Source organism: Rhinolophus ferrumequinum, chromosome 13 (genome assembly GCF_004115265.2).
Source record: "Rhinolophus ferrumequinum isolate MPI-CBG mRhiFer1 chromosome 13, mRhiFer1_v1.p, whole genome shotgun sequence".
In the NCBI taxonomy this organism is placed as follows: Eukaryota; Metazoa; Chordata; class Mammalia; order Chiroptera; family Rhinolophidae; genus Rhinolophus; species Rhinolophus ferrumequinum.
The window spans coordinates 69,906,957-69,925,337 of record NC_046296.1 but is presented as its reverse complement, the minus strand read 5'-3'; the positions used below and the strand labels follow the sequence as shown (position 1 = coordinate 69,925,337).

The 18,381-nt window shown below is 49.9% G+C and overlaps 1 long non-coding RNA gene across 1 annotated transcript in view; it reads right to left on the bottom strand.

The window, feature by feature from the left end:
- LOC117033219 (uncharacterized) overlaps positions 1 to 18,381 on the bottom strand; it is a 308,771-nt gene that overhangs the window by 222,385 nt on the left and 68,005 nt on the right. The window contains exon 2 of the long non-coding RNA XR_004424853.1: positions 1,102 to 1,527. This is a non-coding gene — a long non-coding RNA (uncharacterized LOC117033219). The remainder of the gene's footprint in view (positions 1 to 1,101; positions 1,528 to 18,381) is intronic.

The window sequence follows — 18,381 nt, the reverse complement described above, 5'->3', positions numbered from 1 at the left end:
CACCCTCCAAATTCGTATGTTGATGTCCTAACCCCCAGCACCTCAGAATGTGACCGCATTTGGAAATAGGGTCTTCGCAGGTGCAGTAAGTTAAGATGAGGTCACATAGTAGTGGGGTGGGTCCCTAATCCAATACGACTGGTGTCCTTACAGGCAGGGGAAATGTGGACAAGAGACAGGCACACAGGGAGAAGCCCGCGTGAAGACTGCAAGCCTCCATCCGTCTTTCCTTTTCCTACTTCAGTTCATACTGAAAGAAAAGCAATTCTCAAATGGGGAGAAATGACCCAACAGTCCGCTCAAGGTAAAGCAGAGCTCCCACAGATCAATCCTGCCCCCACTCTCTGTGACCTGGACAAATTCCACAAGCAGGACCTGAGACAGTTAAGCCTCAATATCCTGTTTTTCTGTTGTAATAAAAATAACAACAATCATCCTAGATGCTCTGCAGGCTGTAACTCATTTATTCTTTCACTAAATCCACAGTATGTGAACTATTACCGTACTCATTTCACAGAGAGCGGAACTCGAGGAGCTAAAGTCACTTTTCCAATTTTGTAAAATTAGAAAGAGTGGAGCCAAGATTAGAACTCCAATTCTGACTCCAGAGCCCTGGGGCTCCGCGACTTACTTCTTTAACCATCATTCTTGAAACCCCATCTGTACCAGGCCTGGGATCGGTGCACAACCGTGGTCCACAAAGAACCCCAGGGAAAAACTTGTGTGCGAGTTGTCACATACCCGCAAACCACGGTCAGTGACCACACACTCCAAATACAGGTTCGACCAGTCAGTGTATTCCACTGAACTCACTATAACGTAGTTAAGGGAAACAAAGTACCCCAACAATTTCCAAATCAACTGCACGTCCCCGCGGGGAGGAGAGCTGCAAGGACAGCGGACCCCGCAGTGAGCCCGGGGCAGCGGGAGCCGGGCTGCGGCCTCGCACAGCCCGCCCACCCGTGCAGTCCTGAGCCGGCCACGACCCTGTGACCCTCCTGGGCACACACGTCCTCCCGGGGCCTCAGGCCGGGGCTCCCCCCACCCCCCCACCTCACCCCCATTCCTGGCCCCACTGCGCCCTGCGCTCTCGCTTCCTACCTTCTCCGCGCGGCTTCCTTCCCACGTCCCCGTGTAGCCAGGGTCCAGGTGGTGTCCTGGGCGGCGGTGCCACAGTGCAGCTGGACTCGGTGTGGTCGTGACCGGAAGTCCGTTCCTTCTAAAATGGTGTCATAGGAAGTGATGTTTCACACAGGGACTTGGTATGTTAGCAATGCCATTTCTTCCCTTCTACGTGGCAGACTCTGTGTGAACTGCAGAGATGGGGGTGGGGCTAAGGCCACAGCTGCGATGGCTGCCGGCTGGCAGGGGGCTGCCCGGCCGCGAGGGGTCGGTGGCCAGTGAGGACTCCAGGTGCCAATGTGCCCGAGGCCTGAGACGTGCACTGACAGCGGGGTCTCTCCTCACCCCTGGGTACCAGCCACGGCGGGAATCAGACGTGCGATTGTTCCATCTTATTTTTCATTCCTACAAAGAGGAGAAAAATGAAATTCCTTTCAGATCGCAGGAAGGCCCCCCAATCTGTCCCCTTGCCTTAATCCGATCTCAAATAAAGGAGAATCAAAGCGAAAAGCCACTTGAGAGGCCTTCAGCCTGGGTGCAGAGGGCAGCGGGGAGGGCAGCTGTGCTGGGCCTCTCGTGCCACGGATGCAGTGGCAGTCCCAGTGTCTGCAAAGCCCTCCAAAGAAAGGGCTGCTGTCTTCCTAAGTGTCTGCAAAGCGATGAGTAACTATTATGCAAAGAAACATACCGTGAGTCTTAGAGTCTGTCCTGGCAATGTATTTTTTTAATCCTATCTACATATTTCAACTCCACTGGTCAAAATTCTTCAGAACTTCAGTAACACTGCTGAGCACAGAAGCCCAGGAGAAAGGAAACCATGTAGAGGAAGGTGGTTTCCTACTTTCTCCTTCAAGTCAGAGGAGACAGCACAGCTACCCTTCATGTACACATTCAGCAAACACAGAGCGCTCTGGACTCCAGCAACCTGGAGACGGCCCCTGAAGAAAGGAGATGCGTATATACTGGATCCTGTTATACGCCCAGCCCTGCAGAAAGCACTTGCCACGGCAGAGCTCATCAGGTCCTCACAGCTGTACTGTGGTCACAGTCCCTGACTTCAGGTGAGAACAGCTGACATTCCAGCCCATTTTAACTTGGTGCTGTGTTCAGGGTCTCACAAGGCTGAGCTCAAGATGTCCACTGTCTGTTTCCTCACCTGAAGTCTCGACCAAGGGAAGCCCACTTCCAAGCTCCTTCTGGCTTTCCTTGTGGCTGTGGGATCTGTTCCCTTGGCTGCTAAGTGGGGACAACTCTCAGCTCCTAGAGGTGCTCTTGGATGCAGGCCCATGGCCCCTGCGTAGACAGGTCACACAGGGCTGGTCCTTCAAGGCTAACAGGACAATCTCTGTGATGACGTCCACGGAATGTGACGATATCACGGCAGTGACCATTCTTTTTCTGATGAGGTCAGACAATTAAGTTTGCGAACTCATCCTAGAAAAAGTGCTACACACCTCATTGCTGAATATCACTACGGTCACCTTCGAAGTCCTCCCCTTGGGAAGCTATGCACCAATGCCAGCGCCTAGTCCACCCTTCAAAGCAATTGTGGAACTCTTTTTTCGGCAATGGCCATCAGAGCTGAGCTGTTGTCGTATGACCCTTGAAGTCCTGAATGTCATCAAAATGTCCTCCTTTCCATATTTCCTTTACCTTCAGGTAAAGAAATAAGTCATTGGGGGCCAGATCACGTGAGTAGGGAGGGTTTTCCAATACATTTATTTGTTTACTGGCTAAAAAATCCCTCACAGACAGTGCCCTGTGAGCTGGTGCATTGTCGTGATGCAAGAGCCATGAATTGTTGGCGAACAGTTCAGGTCATCTAACTTTTTCACACAGCTTTTTCAGCACTTCCAAATAGAAAACTTGGTTAACTGTCCAGTTGGTACAAATTCATAATGAATAATCCCCTTGATATCAAAAAAGGTTAGCAACATCATTGCAACAAGTCCACGAACTTAACTGTCAGACCTCGTAAACTAACCCAGGAAGTGGGTATCCTGCCATGTTCACAAGTGCCTCCCACTTACATGAGGGGATCATACAGGCAGGTACATCTGGGAGCAGGGATCTTGGAAGCTTGTCCACCCAAACTGCTCATCGTTTTGCCTTAGAAAATGTCCTCCTACTTGTTAGCTTACTTTCCCAGAACTAGGCGTTTCTGGAGGAAACCATATACATTCACCAGTTACCTCTCCCAAATCGTGGTGTGAAGGATCAAGTTTTCACGTGTACAAGCAAAGCCTCTGTCTGCCCATAAAAGGCGTTACTCAGGCAGACACGCTTTTATTTCTTTAAATGGGGATTTGATACCATTTGGTCAAGAGACAGTTCTTTCCTTCACAGTGATGAAGGCTCTTTGCTAAAACCCTCCCTGGCTCTGGGGAATGGTATCAGAAAAGCCATCCCTGTTAGAAGAGAACAACAAGAATGTCTGAGAATGGTGCACCTTCTAGTCAAACAGGGTTTCTGTTACTATTGATGTTTTTGAATTCAAAAAATCATGTAGAAAGTCATGGAAGAATAAGTAGCATATTTCAAAGAGGAATCAAAGAAACTGTAAACTCACCTGCCTGCTAATCTAAAAATTTCCTTTGGAGTTTTAACCCCGCAGAGCCCAAAATACTCACCCACCGCTCACGCACAGAGCACGGGGGCAGGGGCCGGGAAGGGCGGAGTATTACAAAAACAACCGTTTCTTTTTAAAGAGTTAATTATGTATGTTTGGAAAACAAGCTGTTAAAAATGGGTTACTCACATTTGGCTTGAGTATGGTCAGCCCTTTTCTTAATTCCGAGTTTTTGCGTGTAAACAACTCATTCCATCATTTTGGCAAAGAAAAAAGGTTTTCCTCTCAAAACCTCACAGGTGGACGTGCCTTCCCACTGAACTAAGATGGGAGATTCGAGCGCCTCCCTCCTTGCTCCCTCCCATTAGGTGGTGAGGTTTTCTCACATCCTGAGCTCGTCTGCCCTCCTCCCTGCTCGGAGACACTGGTTTTGCTCTCAATTCCTTATGTTTTTGCATCAGATTAAATTAACCAGTTGGATACTGACAGGCCACAAATCAATAGAAGACCGAAATCCTTGAAATATTCATGTGCTAGCTCTCTCCTGGGACTAGCATTCGTGAGACAGATTAGATTGCCTGCCAGGATGTTTGAAGATAAGTTGGCTCAGTACCTGGGTTTTTCCTCTGCTCGCTTCATGATTTCCTCACATGTTCTCCACGCTCACTCACTCCTGCTCAGAAGACAATGGGGCTAGAATGTGGACACTGGGGAATCTTAACTTATTTGATTTACAAACAGGGTGATAAAGAAAGTGACTGTGGGCCAACCCTAAGCTTTGCTCTCATCAAGTACTGAAAGTTAAACAGATGAACTGGAGCAATAACTATATGAACAAATTGTTCCTCAGGTAACGAATGTCGTACTGTAGTTCTGCCTACCCCCTCCTACACGTCATAGTAGGTACACGGGAGCCCAAATACGGTTAAATGGCCTTGGCTTAGACAAGCGAGCAAATAAGTCACTCTCGGCCATCTTCTGTTAAGGCGAACACGCCTTCATGTGTGCCCATGGGGACTGGTGCCATTTACCTAACTGGCAGGAACTCAGATTCCCGCACACAGTCAGGGTCCCCACAAAGGGGCACCTGTGTCCTCGCTCTTTCCCTAATCTCCACAGGCCTCGTACTTTTATCCTACATGTATTGGTGTTTGTCTAATACTGATGGGTGTGCATATTCCTTTGTTTTATTTAAATCAATATTTTCATTGTATTTTTTGGAAGAACTGATTTTTTAAGCCATCTCTCGTGATCCTTTGTTTTTTCATTTTAATTTTGCTGTTGTATTTGTCAGGTTCTCCCTTACACTTTATTTGGAATTACTCAACTGTTCATTTTTTGCTTTCTTTAACTGAACAATTAATTAATTCATCTTTTCTTAATATGTACATTTAAGGCTAAGAGCTTCCCTTAGCTATTTTCTTGCATCGTGCATTCATTGTTTTTCAACACAAAATACTTCAGATTTCAATTTTATTTTTAAAACAAATATTTAGAATTATTTTCACAATAAAAATTCTATAAGTAAACTACATTCAAAAGAAAAACAATGACTAAATAAAAAATAATGAAGAATATTTAAAAAAAAACAAAATCTGAATTTCACCACTCTGAAATGACCATCTCCTACTGTCAATAATTACTTCTGGATCTCCTTCCTGTGTCCTTATGCGCACACATGTGCATGCACACACATGTAATTTTATGCAAATGGATCATAACATGAATACCATGGTGTGTTTTTTTTTTTAAATATAAGTTTGATTTCCAAATGTATGATTTTGGGGTGTATAGGTAGTTTTTCATTTTTCCACCTGTAATGTTATTTTACTAATCAAAGATGGTCTTTATTATATAAATTCCTTGGATTCATTGAGAATTTCTTTGTGGCCCAATTATAAATGATTTTTTAATCTATTTATCAACAAACATATACATGCTCTATTTGTTGCCTGCATATGTGTGTGTATACAGTCAAGATTAATTGTATTATTTAAATAGTCTATAACTTTACTTTCTGTCAACTTCATCTATCAGTTTCTGAGATACTTGGTAATAACTCCCACTCTGATGATGAATTTTGTAATTTCTATTAGCAATTCTATTGAGTTTTGTCATATATTTTGTACAACTATGAAGTTAGGTACATACTGGTTTTTAATCGTAGTTAGCCACTGATATACTGTTTCTTTTTTGATTCATTTTATTCATAATTTTCCCTAAAAATATATTTCATTCCATATTAAAACAGCTATATTAATTTTGTTTCAGTTAATATTTTCCTGGCCTGGCTACATTTTCCCATAATTTTCAACCTCATATATTTAATAATTATGTTTTAAGTATGTCTCATAAATTGCATATAGATTTTTCTTTTCCATATTAAGTCTCTGTCTTTTAGATAAAACACAAGTGAATTTTATGTTTTTGGTTACTGTGGTTACTGATATATTTCTACCACCTTATTCTGTATTTCCCATTTAAATTTTTATTTGATTTCTCCTTTTTTGCTTCTGTTAGATGAATCAGTGTCTTTCAGTCCTTATTTTTCCTCTACTGGCTTGGAAGTCCTATATTCCACTCGCTTATTTTAGTGATTACCTTTACATTTTCTAACTTGCATACCTTTTGCGTTTGTCTAACAAAATATAAAGTTGGTTAATTTCCATACACTCCCTCCAAATAAAAAAAAGACTTATGAGCCCATTGTTTTCCTGTAAACCCTCTCTCTCAAATTCCGTGTTATTATTTGTCTAGTACTTTCAATACATCATGCTTTAAAATTCTGAAAAAGTGTCTATTACATTTTCATGCCAACATAATTTACTTATTTCTTTAATCACTGTTGCTTCTTTCTGACAGTTCTTCCCAACTAGGTTTGGTTTTCTTCTTGCTGAAGTACATCCTTTAGTAGTTCTTTTATAAAGTCCTTTGTGTCTGAAAATGCCTTTAAGTTGCCCTCACTTTGAATGCTGGTTAGTACTCACAGCATTTTAATTAAACTGTGAACTCTTCTCAACCCTCTCAAGACATTGTCACATTGTCTCCCACCATCTGTTGTTGACAGTGTGGGAATAGCTTTAATTTTTATTGTTATTCCTTTGTAGGTTATCTGGCCCTAGCAGGTTCGTTCTCTCTCTCTCTCTCTCTCTCTCTCTCTCTCTCTCTCTCTCTCTCTCTCTCTCTCTCTCTCTCTCTCTCTCTCTCAGATTTTAAGATTCTCTTTGTCCTTAATATTCTAACAGCGTTCCTAGGTACCTTTGTCTTATTTATCCTACTTAGGATTCAGAATGTGTGAAGACATATGAAATGTATCCACCATTATCCCTTTGAGTCTTCTGTGATTCTGTACCAGTATTCATATTAGTCTGCTGGAACAAACTGCTACTCACACCCATAGCTGGCTTTCCTCCAAATTGTAGATATAGTGAAATTCCAATAATTCATCAAGTCCACTTTTCCCCTCACAGTGCATCAGGGTGGGCGGTGGGGGCTGGTAGGGTGGGCCTTGGAGTCCTGCTCCTTTCCTTGGCCACCCATCTTAACATTTATAACCAGAAGTGATAGCTGCCCGTGAATACTTTTGCAATTTGGGGTGTTTACTTATTTCTTTCACTTGGTATTGGGACAGGAATTCCAATACTTAGTTTCCATCATCATTTTAAACTTCCATCTCCCTGTGTTGTTTTTATAGTTTAACAAAAAGTGCATTTTCTGCCCCCAGCTCCTCTGCTAAGAGCCTCATGGAAGAGGTGCTGTCACCTATTATCTCTGGCCCTTTCCCACCAGCCCTATTCCAGGACCCTAAGCACATCAGACCTTTGCAGGGTGTTCTTGCCCAACTTGACGGCACTCTGGGGGGAAGCTTCTGGATTCCCACATGGATTAGCAGTGGGCGAAGCAGAGGCCCAAGGCAGCCACCTGGCCACGTGTGCTCCTGACCCAGAGTAAAACAGCTCTCCAAGAAGAGCCTGGCGTCTCCCTGCTGAGAGTCCTACACGGCACATCAGTGCTCCTTGTCCTCCAAATCCCTTTCCCGGAGGACGCAAAAGAGGTCAGCGTGATTTATGGCACTTAATAACCACCCCAGCAGTGACTCTGGCTCCTAGTCGAGCTGTGCTCGAGTGGAAGTGATTTAAAATATGTCTGTGCAGCATAAAACAAAGAGGGGGTCTGTCACGGGCGTGACAATTCTGATCAAAGCTGGAAGACAAATCACTCAGAACCCAAAAGTTGTACATTGATAAGTGAGAGTTCACAACTATTTCAATTCTTTATGAAGGTGATGAGTGCACACATACACACACGTGCACACTGACACACATGCACACTAACACATGTGCACACTGATGCATGCACACACGTGCTCATACGTGCACACTGACATACATGTACACTGACGTGCAGACAGGCAGACACACGTGCACAATGACACACGTGCACAATGACATACGTGCACACACAGATAGGCAGACACACACATGCACACTGACACACATGCACACACGACAGGCAGACAACCACACGTGCACCACACTCTAGGAAACTTCATTACAATCAAGAGTCCCGTGGTCCAGAAACTCAGTGTAATAACCGATGCTGCTGCCTTGTACAAACGACACTGGCTTCCCCTCCAGTGTAAGGGCAGAACGTGTCCTAACCAACGTCTCCAGGTGACAGGTCCAGGCGGAGGGCACAGCTGGGACTCAGTCCGCCCCTCCACGTGAGCCATAGGTCAGACCACAGCTAAGCGCACTTCACTATCAGACCGTTTGAGCAGGAAACGCGCTGGTTCCAGACGTCTGAGTTCTCCCCTCTCTCTGGGCCGTAGCTCCCTGATCAGAAACGAACGTCCTCGGCCGGGACTTCTCTGGTCCCCACCCCCGGTGCTGACACTCTGACAGCCTGCTGAATTGCCCTGTGGGCACCAAGAGGTCAGCAAATCCTCGTGTCCAGGGTCCATGCATTGAGATGGAAGCCCCTTGTTAAGGAAAATGCCATCCCCCACTTCCATGGACAGCTCGTGTTTCTCTAAGTCACCTCGACGAGCGCAGCAATCCCACCTCATCCTCACGCGTGCTGACAGGGTGCTACGAGGACACGCATTAAAGACGCAGCCTCCTGGTCACGCCAGCATGCCCCTTCTGTCACTCACCCGACAAGTCTATTTAGAATAAACGTACAACTCGCACATTCCCAGCAGGGTTCCGGGTACTGTGGGAGGACAGAGATGACGGGCACGGTGTCCCCGGTCTGGTGGGCTTGGGACCATCGCTGCTCTGGAGGAATCAGTAGTCCTCACGCTCCCTCCCCACATGTCTCCGTGGGGACAATAACATACAGGGTGGCCTTACCTTGAAGGAACCTAAACATGAGACGATGATTCTAACGCCCAGCTGGAAGCACGAGAGGCCACGTGAGCGAGCAGGAGAGACGGCATCAGGCACAGAGAGAGGCGGGACCACCCCCCCGCCTGGCACACAGATGGGGGACTGAGAGCATCCAGGGCAGAGAGAACATCACCCAGCAGAGGCAGGGATGGAATCAAGTGACAGCTAATTGTGGAGACTCTGAGCTCCAAGATTTGTGTGGCTGGTGTCACACATGTTCAAAATGTTGCAGCCATGGGGAAGCAGGGCGTGCTCCCCCTTCTTTAGCAACTGGGAGCAGAGCCAGACCCACCCAACCTAGCCGTGGGTGCTGGGGAGGCCCGTCACCCACTGGGCTCCCCTCGCCTCACCACTAATGAGCCTCAAGGGCTGTTAGGAGGGAAAGAAGACAGGGCTGGGAGGGGAAGTGACACGGCTGTGACACAGAGAGCAGACCTCGGGCAGCTCTGGGCACCAGTGCCTGAGGCTCGGTGGACAAGCCGACAAGGAGGAGAGACAAGCACACACAGGCAGTTGCTTCTGTGTGTTCAGGTGTGGTGCAGGCTGTCCATACACCGCTATTCCTGGAAACCCTGCATCTACAGGTTCCAATAAATGGAAGTGTGATGGATGCAATCATCGTCACGTACAAACCGAAACCTTGGGGTTTCAGACCAGCCGCCCTGGGAGCTGAGGTGACCAGGATTCAGAAAGGTGCGGCAGGTGCGGCCACTCGGGGGCTCCCAGAGCCGGGGCCGCTCTCCCATGACTCAGGGCTGTACTATCTTGGGAGGCTTGTTTCGTCTTCAAAGAATAATTCAATAGCTCTGTGTCCCGATCTTCCAAGAACCCTGACACTTCAATTGTCGTAACATTCATCTCAGACTCAAAGTGTGGTGTGGTATTAAATATGTGTGTGATTACCATGAATTGCAATTAACTTTGTTTTGCAAACTTCCAGCAGCCCCTGGGATAATTCCAGGCATGGCAGCGTTTAGGAGTCACTTCTCAAGCCCCCCACCAGTTCTCCCGGAAGGTGTGACAGGCATGAGAATGCAGCTAAGTCATGCCATGCCAGATCAGGAAGAACTGCTCTGAGGCATCTCAGGAAACCCCGCATGCGGTCTGACTGGTCCTGTGAGCTGTGCTTCAGCCAAAGGCGGCGGGGACCACATGGCAGCCAGGGCGTCAGAGCGACTGCAGTGTGAGCAGAAGCAGGAGGTACCAAATCAAGGTGGGGAACAGGGACACGGGTGATGAAAGGGGACGGGGTATTTTAGCCTCGGGGTGTGAGATGGAGAGCGCCCATCTCTCCGCAGAAGATTCTATCACTTGTCCCTGAAGTGGACAGTTTCAGTAAACACACAAATAAGGAGGTGCAGTTACTCTCCAATTTAATAAATAATTATTGTACACCACCGACATCCAGACGCCGCCTCAGGTGCTGGGGTGGAGGGACTCTCTGGGAAATAGGAAGATAAATAAGCCATAATCCTTATCCTGAAGGCACCTGCATTGCACACATGTATAATTCAAGGCAGGCGTGCTAAGTCTGAAACGAGGAAGAAGCGTTTATCCCAGCCGGGATAGAGCAGGAGAACAGGCGTCTCGTCTGCATCTTGAAAACAGAGGATTCAGTTCTTACAGCAGTGGGGAGCCAGACTCTGCAAACACAGAGGACAGCCACAGAGGCCAGGACGCAGGGACGTCCAGGACGCAGGGCGGGTCCCAGGACAGCAAGCAAGCTGGTCAGGAAACTGGCCCCTGGAGAGAGAACGCAGACGGGCGAACGCCGCGGATTCTGCCAGCACCACATGCACACACTCTCACACGCACACGCACACGCACGTGCTCTCAAACACGCACACGTGCACACTCTCATGTACACACTCACGCAAGCGCACACACACACATGCTCACGCACACTCATGCACATTCACACACGTGCACATGCTCTTACATGTACATATGCACACCCTCTCACACACATGCACATGCTCTCACACACATGCACACCCACGCACACGCTCTCACACACGCACACCAGGCGCATAGTCTCACATGCTTGCACATTCACCCACACTCACATACACACTCTCACACATGTACACACACAATGTGCATAGTCTCACACACATGCACACTCACACACACCCACACTCCTGGAGCTGGTGAACTGCTGGCACACAGAGGCGTCCAGCACACAGCCTTCCTGTCAGACACACAAGCCTGGCCCACAGCTCAGCTGCAGGAAGCAACAGCTCCTTGGGCTCGAGCAGGAAACGCCGGCTGAGAGGCGACCCCGTGAGCACCGACCGGCATTCGGCCCCGAGGAGGGTCTCAGGCTGGAGGAAAGTGATCCTCACAGCCGGATGTGCCTGACTCTGCAGACACCGCAGAAGACGGCTGACAGCCGCCCAGCATGACCAGCCGTCCACACCAGCCTCCTGCCAGGCAGGTCCCCGAACACCCGGCCCGTGCCCAATGCCACGTGCTCCCATCAGACAGCAAGGACCATGTCTGACAGGCACAGAGGGCGTGGGACACGATGGCACCTGAGGGAGGAGTGCAGCTGGGCTTGGCGACCCCGAGGGGCAGGCCCCAGGTCCCAGGAGCCCTCCTCATGGAGAGACGGTGATGTGTAGATGGAGTGCAGAGTTTTACAGGTACGGGCGCTGACAACTGCCGTGTCACAGCCACTACCAAGAAACCTGGCTGCCACCACACGCGGGAGGACAGCAGCCCCGGGGAGCGCTGTCTGCCAGCACCTGGATTTCAGGTCTGTGAGCTCCAATTGTAAAGCAACAGAATAAACTCGGGTTTGAAGCCAGCTGGTGTGTGGTGATTCGTCCTGGGCCCAGGACACTCATTCAGGAGGTGAGATGGGGAAGTGGGGAGGCCAGTCCCACTAGTGGGGGCCATCCCACGGGACTCGCACCACATGAGGGAGGGACGACGTTTAACTTAAAGCGTTTCAATGACACCGCTGGGTTAATGGATGTTTTCATTACACAGAGGAGACTCTCCTTCTGCCTCCAGGAGACCAGATAACTTTTCATCACTGAAAAGTAGCCAACAAGGTCAAGCCGTGGCCCCAGTCTCTCCCAAAGCGAGGAGGCTGGGATTGCAGAACTGGGCTGGAGGCCCGGCTGCAGACAGCACCCAGGAGGGCAGGGGCAGGCAGGCAGCCCTCTCAAAGTGACGGCCAGCTGGATCACGCCAAGATGGGGCTGCTCCTGGGACAGTGGGGACAAGAAAGAGTCATGGAGCTGCAGCCTATGCCAAATATGTATGTTACATTTTAAATTAATAGACTTTGCTCTTTAGATCAGCTTTAGGTCGACAGTGGGACAAGTTTCATAACGAACCAACAGGACCACTCAGGTGTGGAAGTCGTCGGTGCTGTGCCAGGAAACCAACCCATCCTGCGGGTGACAATGACACTGGGCATTTGGGAGGGAACCTACTGGAGGCAGGAGCATGACAGTTTGGGTCCCAGGTGACAGGGCAGGTTGAGCTTGGACGTGCGTTTGAGGTGGGGTACTTCCCTGACAGGTCCAGGTGTATCCCCCGAGACAGAGGCACTCTCCCGAGCGTGGGGAGTGCTCAAGCTCAAGTGCAAAATGCATTTCACTTTCCTTATTTTCAATTGAACGCATCTGGATTCTCCTTTAATCTTCCAGCTCCTTCTCCCAGCTGACAATATATGTAGAGTCACTTCTTCCCAGATAAGTCACAATTTCACGGCATGGGGCCGGGGGGGTGGGGGGGTTGGTTGCACCTGGGCCACACAAGTCCTCTCAGACCTTCTCTGGGGCAACCCCCACAGACTTGATGACCCTGCAGGGCTGTCCCTGCAGCTTCTAGGTCCCGAGTACAGACAGGACATCTTTGGAGCTGCCACAGTTGCGTCCACATAGACAGCCAGCCACCACTGTCTCTACAGGTACACTTACCCTTCAAAGGTGCAGCCTGGGGAATGGACGCAATGGACCTCCACCTTCCCTCAATTGTTTCCTATTTAATTTTTTCCCGGGTGAATCTCCTCCTCTCCTCCACTCTTTCTGCCCCAAATTCTCTATTTCCAAGGACCCCCAGGCCATTGGGGAGGAAGAAGGCCGAGAAGACTTGTGCTATCCACTTTCCATCCTGAACACCCGTTCCCCAAGCAGCCAGCTCGGCACCAGATGACTGCTGAATGAGGGAGGGCCACGGGGAACAAGAACAAACTCAAATCCCAAATATTTCTCTGCGTGGTGAGGAGGGTTCCACGCCTGGCTCCAACTTGGACCCATCTAGGGAGCAAGTGTAGGTCTGGGTGGGTCGCATACGCTTCAACACGCGGGTGACAGCCCAGCCCACCCCCTATGCTGCACAAGGAGACGCTGAGCAGGGCCTTGGCGAAGCTCCATCAGGCGTGCCGGGACCACTGTGCCCCCCGGGAGCGAAGAGGGACAACCACAGACAGATGACCTCGACGGTCAGTAAAAAGCCGACAGAAGCCACGCTGCCAAAGATGAGAAGTCAGCGGGAGGCGAGAGTGAAGGGTGCCTCAGGAAAACACTCTGAAGAAATATCCCCTTGAAAAGAAAAACAGGGAAGGAATGTCACTTGAAGATGGAGAGGGGGCCCAGAGGGGGCTGGCTGTTGTTCCCTGAATGACAACTCTTGATGAATCCTGAGCCACAGCCAAGGGTGGGGCTGGGGGAGAGGGGGTGCACACAGGTAACCGATGGGGACAGGAAGCCGAGTGTGGACGGCTAAGGGGGGGGTCCTCGAACCAGGAGACTCAAAACGCCACGTCAGAGCACACGCAGTCTGTATTCTTTATCATGAGATGCCACTGACCTTCCATGTTCTCTGCTGGGCCCGCCCCTGGCCTTTCCACTGTCCCCTCAACTCCGAGAGCCGAGTGCATTGGGGATCGCGCACAACGTGGCAGTGGGTGTGCTGGCATTGCTGAGAGACGGCTAACCCTCCTACTTCACAGGAGCTTTGGAAAGACACTCACGTGTATTTAGGATAGAAGAATTTATAAGAATATAATTGCCAAGAATTCATCATAACACCTCAGAGTCTTTTCTTTGTTGTAGCCTGGGCTCCGAATAATTACAAAGCAGGAAACATGTACTAGAATAGCATTATGGATTTGAAAAGGAGTCTTCAAAAGCTAAATAAAGCTGTGGAGTTAAAGAGGAAACTCAAGCTTGAGGCACCATGAGACCACAGACTTGGCCCAGGCGGGAAGGTGAGTACCCAGGAAGGAAGGGCTCTCTCATCACGAGTGATGTTTGCTTCACGAATTAGCCCAAATGCCTCCATCTAAGCAATAAAGGCTTTTCTTTCCTCCCTTGGCTCAGCACTAAAGCCCAAAGACAGCCACTGGAAAGACTAAAATAAAACAAAATTTACATGAACAAGCGGGGCTCCAACCTTCCGGAGGCTCCGCTGCTCAGTCTCCCTGGGGACAAGCCCCCCCCCAGCAGGTCAGGGGAGGGCCCGGAAGCGCCTGCGTGCGCAGCTCACACACCTGGCACCAAACGGGCGGTGGAAGAAGAAAGGGGACTTTGAACTTCGGACACAACATTTTAAATAGACAAAATGACCTGTCTGAAACTCCTCTCATTGGCTCAGCACTTAGTCTCTTTCTGGGACCATTTGAAACGTGGCCAAGCGGTGAGGCCACACACGGGGTGTGGGAGGAGGACGGGGGCACCGCTTCCCTGAGGACCACGCTGTTCCCTGGGTCACTTACACGGGGTCTCCGTCCACCCCCTGAGGTTACAAGAACGGTGGTGAAGAGAGCAAGACGGCCCTTAGGGACGTCACACAGACCCCGCGGGCCACGGCTCCTGCTGCCCTCCGCCGAGCCCGGGAGCCACTGTCCGGGGCGCAGAGCCTACGGGCTGCATCCATGCTCTTCTCCTTACCCCACTGATGTCCAGGGAGGACTGACCACGCCGCGCACTTTTCCGAGCACCAGGCTACAACTGCGGGCCGTGGGCAACCCCGCATTCTGGAACTCACCTTCTGGGCAAACACGCCCCGTGAACAATGCACCCACATGTCGGGCAACCCCGGCCGAGTCAGACAGGAAGGCGGGTAACCGAGGTACCAGGACTGCAGACCATGCCGCTGGGGGCGTGGGGCACGGCGCTTAGATCAGGAAGGACCGCGTAAAGAGTGACATGTGACTTCAGGGACCTGACTGGTGAAAAGGAGCGGCTCAGGGAAAGACCTGGCCTAGGGGACGGGGGTGGGGGTGGGGTGGGGTGAGGGACAGGAGTGAAGCCCAGCGGGACGGCCAGCGGAGACAGCCCAGGCAGCAAGGAGAGCTATGCAAGTAAGGAGGACTCGCTGTGCCCACTCCAGCCTCCCGGTCCAGGACACACAGGTGACATTTTTAGCTAAATGCAGAGGAGAATTTAATACAGGTCCATGCTCCTCCCTGTTACAAATCTCAAGGACACACTGTCTTTATTTCAAGAGGACCAATTTAAATACAGAGGGTGTCAAAAAATGTATACACATTTTAAGAAAGGAAAACTGTATTAAAATTGTAATACTCAATATATCCTGATAACGAAAGATGAATACAGGCCACGTTTGACTTCAGCAATGACAAGAGGTGCTCACAGTGGTTCCCGTCAGTGTCCGGACACTTCTGATGACGGCGAACCACATTGACCAGAGTGTCCACTGTATACATTTCTTTGGCATCCCGGGTATGTAAGGGCCACATCACCAATACAATGTATTGATAAAATATGTAAATATGTGTTTTATCATCTCAGCATAACAACTGACACCTAAACTGCACCAAATAAGGGTAAGAGCCACCCACAGGGCGGCTTTTTAGTGGACGTAGGGTTAGCTCGAGTTGTCCAGCGAATTTTAAGGAAAAATCCTCACCAGGTCATGTAAGGCGTTACAGAACAGGGCAAGGTTTTGGGATTTTACTCCACGTGCAGAGGAGACGACTAGGAGGGTTTCAGAGTGGTGGTGATGGGAAGTAATTTACATTTTAAACAGATAACTGGAGTTCCCGCATGGAGAATGGACTGTGATAGAGAGGGAGACCCATTAGGAAGCTATTACCGGCTGGCTGAAGCTAATGGTGGTGAAGGGGAGGGGATGTGTGACCAGAGAGCCTGGTCCCCGGGGATGAGGGTGAGGGGGAGCCCACAGCCCTGCCGGCGAGTGGGGAGGGAACGGAGGGGGCCTGGCATCACACCAGCCTTTAGGCCCAAGTAACCCTGGGGTAACGGCGCCCACAACCACAACGTGGGAGGCTGAGGGGTGCCGTGAAAGGGAGGGTTTCAGATGCAGACCTGCCACGCACGGACGAGGCGGGGAGCTTCTGGGAGGAGAAGCACAGCTGGCGTCACAGGCTGCCACGCAGCCTGCACCGTACACACACCCACGAGCCGCACGCCACGACCTCAGGAGCAGGAGAGGAGAGGCTGAGCGCCTGAGCCCACAGGGACCGCCAGAGACAGGACCAGGACAGAGGAGGATGGAGGACGGGGTCACCCACACAAGCCACCTAACCTCGTGCTAAAAGCGGAAGGTCACGCACACACACAGTCAGAAAAATAGTGCCTCACAAACTTTAAAGTAGTCATGTGAAATAATTATGCTGCCATAAAAATAAAGTTGTTTATTTTAACTGTGGCTTTCTTTAACTTCCAAACTCAAATGATCTAGTATAATGTATGAGGCCATTTATTTGATAATATTACAAATTAACCAAAGAACTCCAAACTATTTGCAAAGAGTTTTCTTTGCCTTAAGTTGAGGAATTCCAGCTGTGATCGCCCTTATAAAACTTCCTATACAGAATAAGAAGTTAAAATTTGATTAGAGTTTGGTCAAGGAGAGAGAAACTAGTTGGCAAGCTATGACGCTTTTTAATGTTATTAAACTTCAAACAGTGCCACATAATTTGTAAATAATAGGAGTGGAGAACAGACATGAGCGAGGAATTAAAACAGGAACAAGGTAAAAGGACAAATTTCAAACAAAGCTAAGACAAAAGCGGCTGAAGTCCACACACACTGCTCCCTCAAGCACCACTGAGATATTTCAGAACTAAACCTATGAGCGTCCTGAACGGAATTTACCGGGTTTTTCTTCCGCGCAGGCTCCTAGTTACAAGAAGGGTGCTCAGAGCCGAGCAGCAAGTCCCTGAGGACTTGAGAGCCGGAAGGTGCGCCGTCTGGGTCTGCACGTGCTCACTGGCCCAGGCGCCTGTGGTTTCTCCGTCCATTACCCACTACTGGTCCATTATTTCATTAAACAGCCTTAATGAAATGCGGTGTCCATTCCCGGGGTTATGCAGCCGCGGTTACCTCACCCAGCCTGTGACCTGCAAGCTTTTTCCTAAACCGCCTGCCTGCTTAAAAGCCCACAGCATACACGACATTCACGACCTCTAGAACTGGGCCCCAGCTTAGGTGACAGTCCCCCCAGGACAACCTTGTGCGTTTATCAAGCCTGTTAACATTAAAAAGCCACAAGCTGGCTCATGACTGGGCCGGAAAAGCGCTGGCAGCTTTCAGTTCCCCTCAGTGAGGACACGGGCCAGCGTCCTGGGAGAAATCACTCTGCCCGTAGAAACACTCCCTGTCGGCTGCTATCCTTTAATGTGTGTGTGTGTGCGTGCATGCACGTGTGTGTATGGGTATACGTGCATGTACGCGTGTGCGTGTGTGTGCGCATGCGTGCACGTGTGTATGGGTATACGTGCATGCACGCGTGTGCGTGTGCTGCCGACACACTCCACCTTGTACAGCCAGGTGCTTGCTTGGTATCTCCCAAGGTCACGCCCTCCTCTGCAGCCCCAGGCCCCTGACCCAGCTCTGTCCTTACTGCCCCAGCCTGCAGCTCTAACGTCCTCGTCCGGCCATTCCCTTCCTCATCCAACACATACTGACAAAGTGACCTTTCCAAGGAACACGTCTGATCATGTCTGATCATGTCATCTCCTGCTTAACGGTTTCGTTGGCTGCCTCTCACCCAGAAAGCTGTTGGCAAACTTTCTGTAAAAGGCCACGGAGAAACTGTGTCAGGCTTTGCGGCCGTGCCATCACTGTGTCGGCGATGGCGTGTAAAAGTGGTGGACAGATGGGTGTGGCCACGTGCCAGTGAAACCACATACAAAAACGAGTTGCGCCGCGTGTGGCTCATGGACGCTGGTCGGCACCCCTAACCCGGAGGTGAAGCCATCGCTCCAGCCCAGTGTGTGAGGCACCAATCGCACGGCCTCAGTGGAGACTCGTTGCTACCGCCCAGCTGACCGTAAACGGGGGTCCACACCCC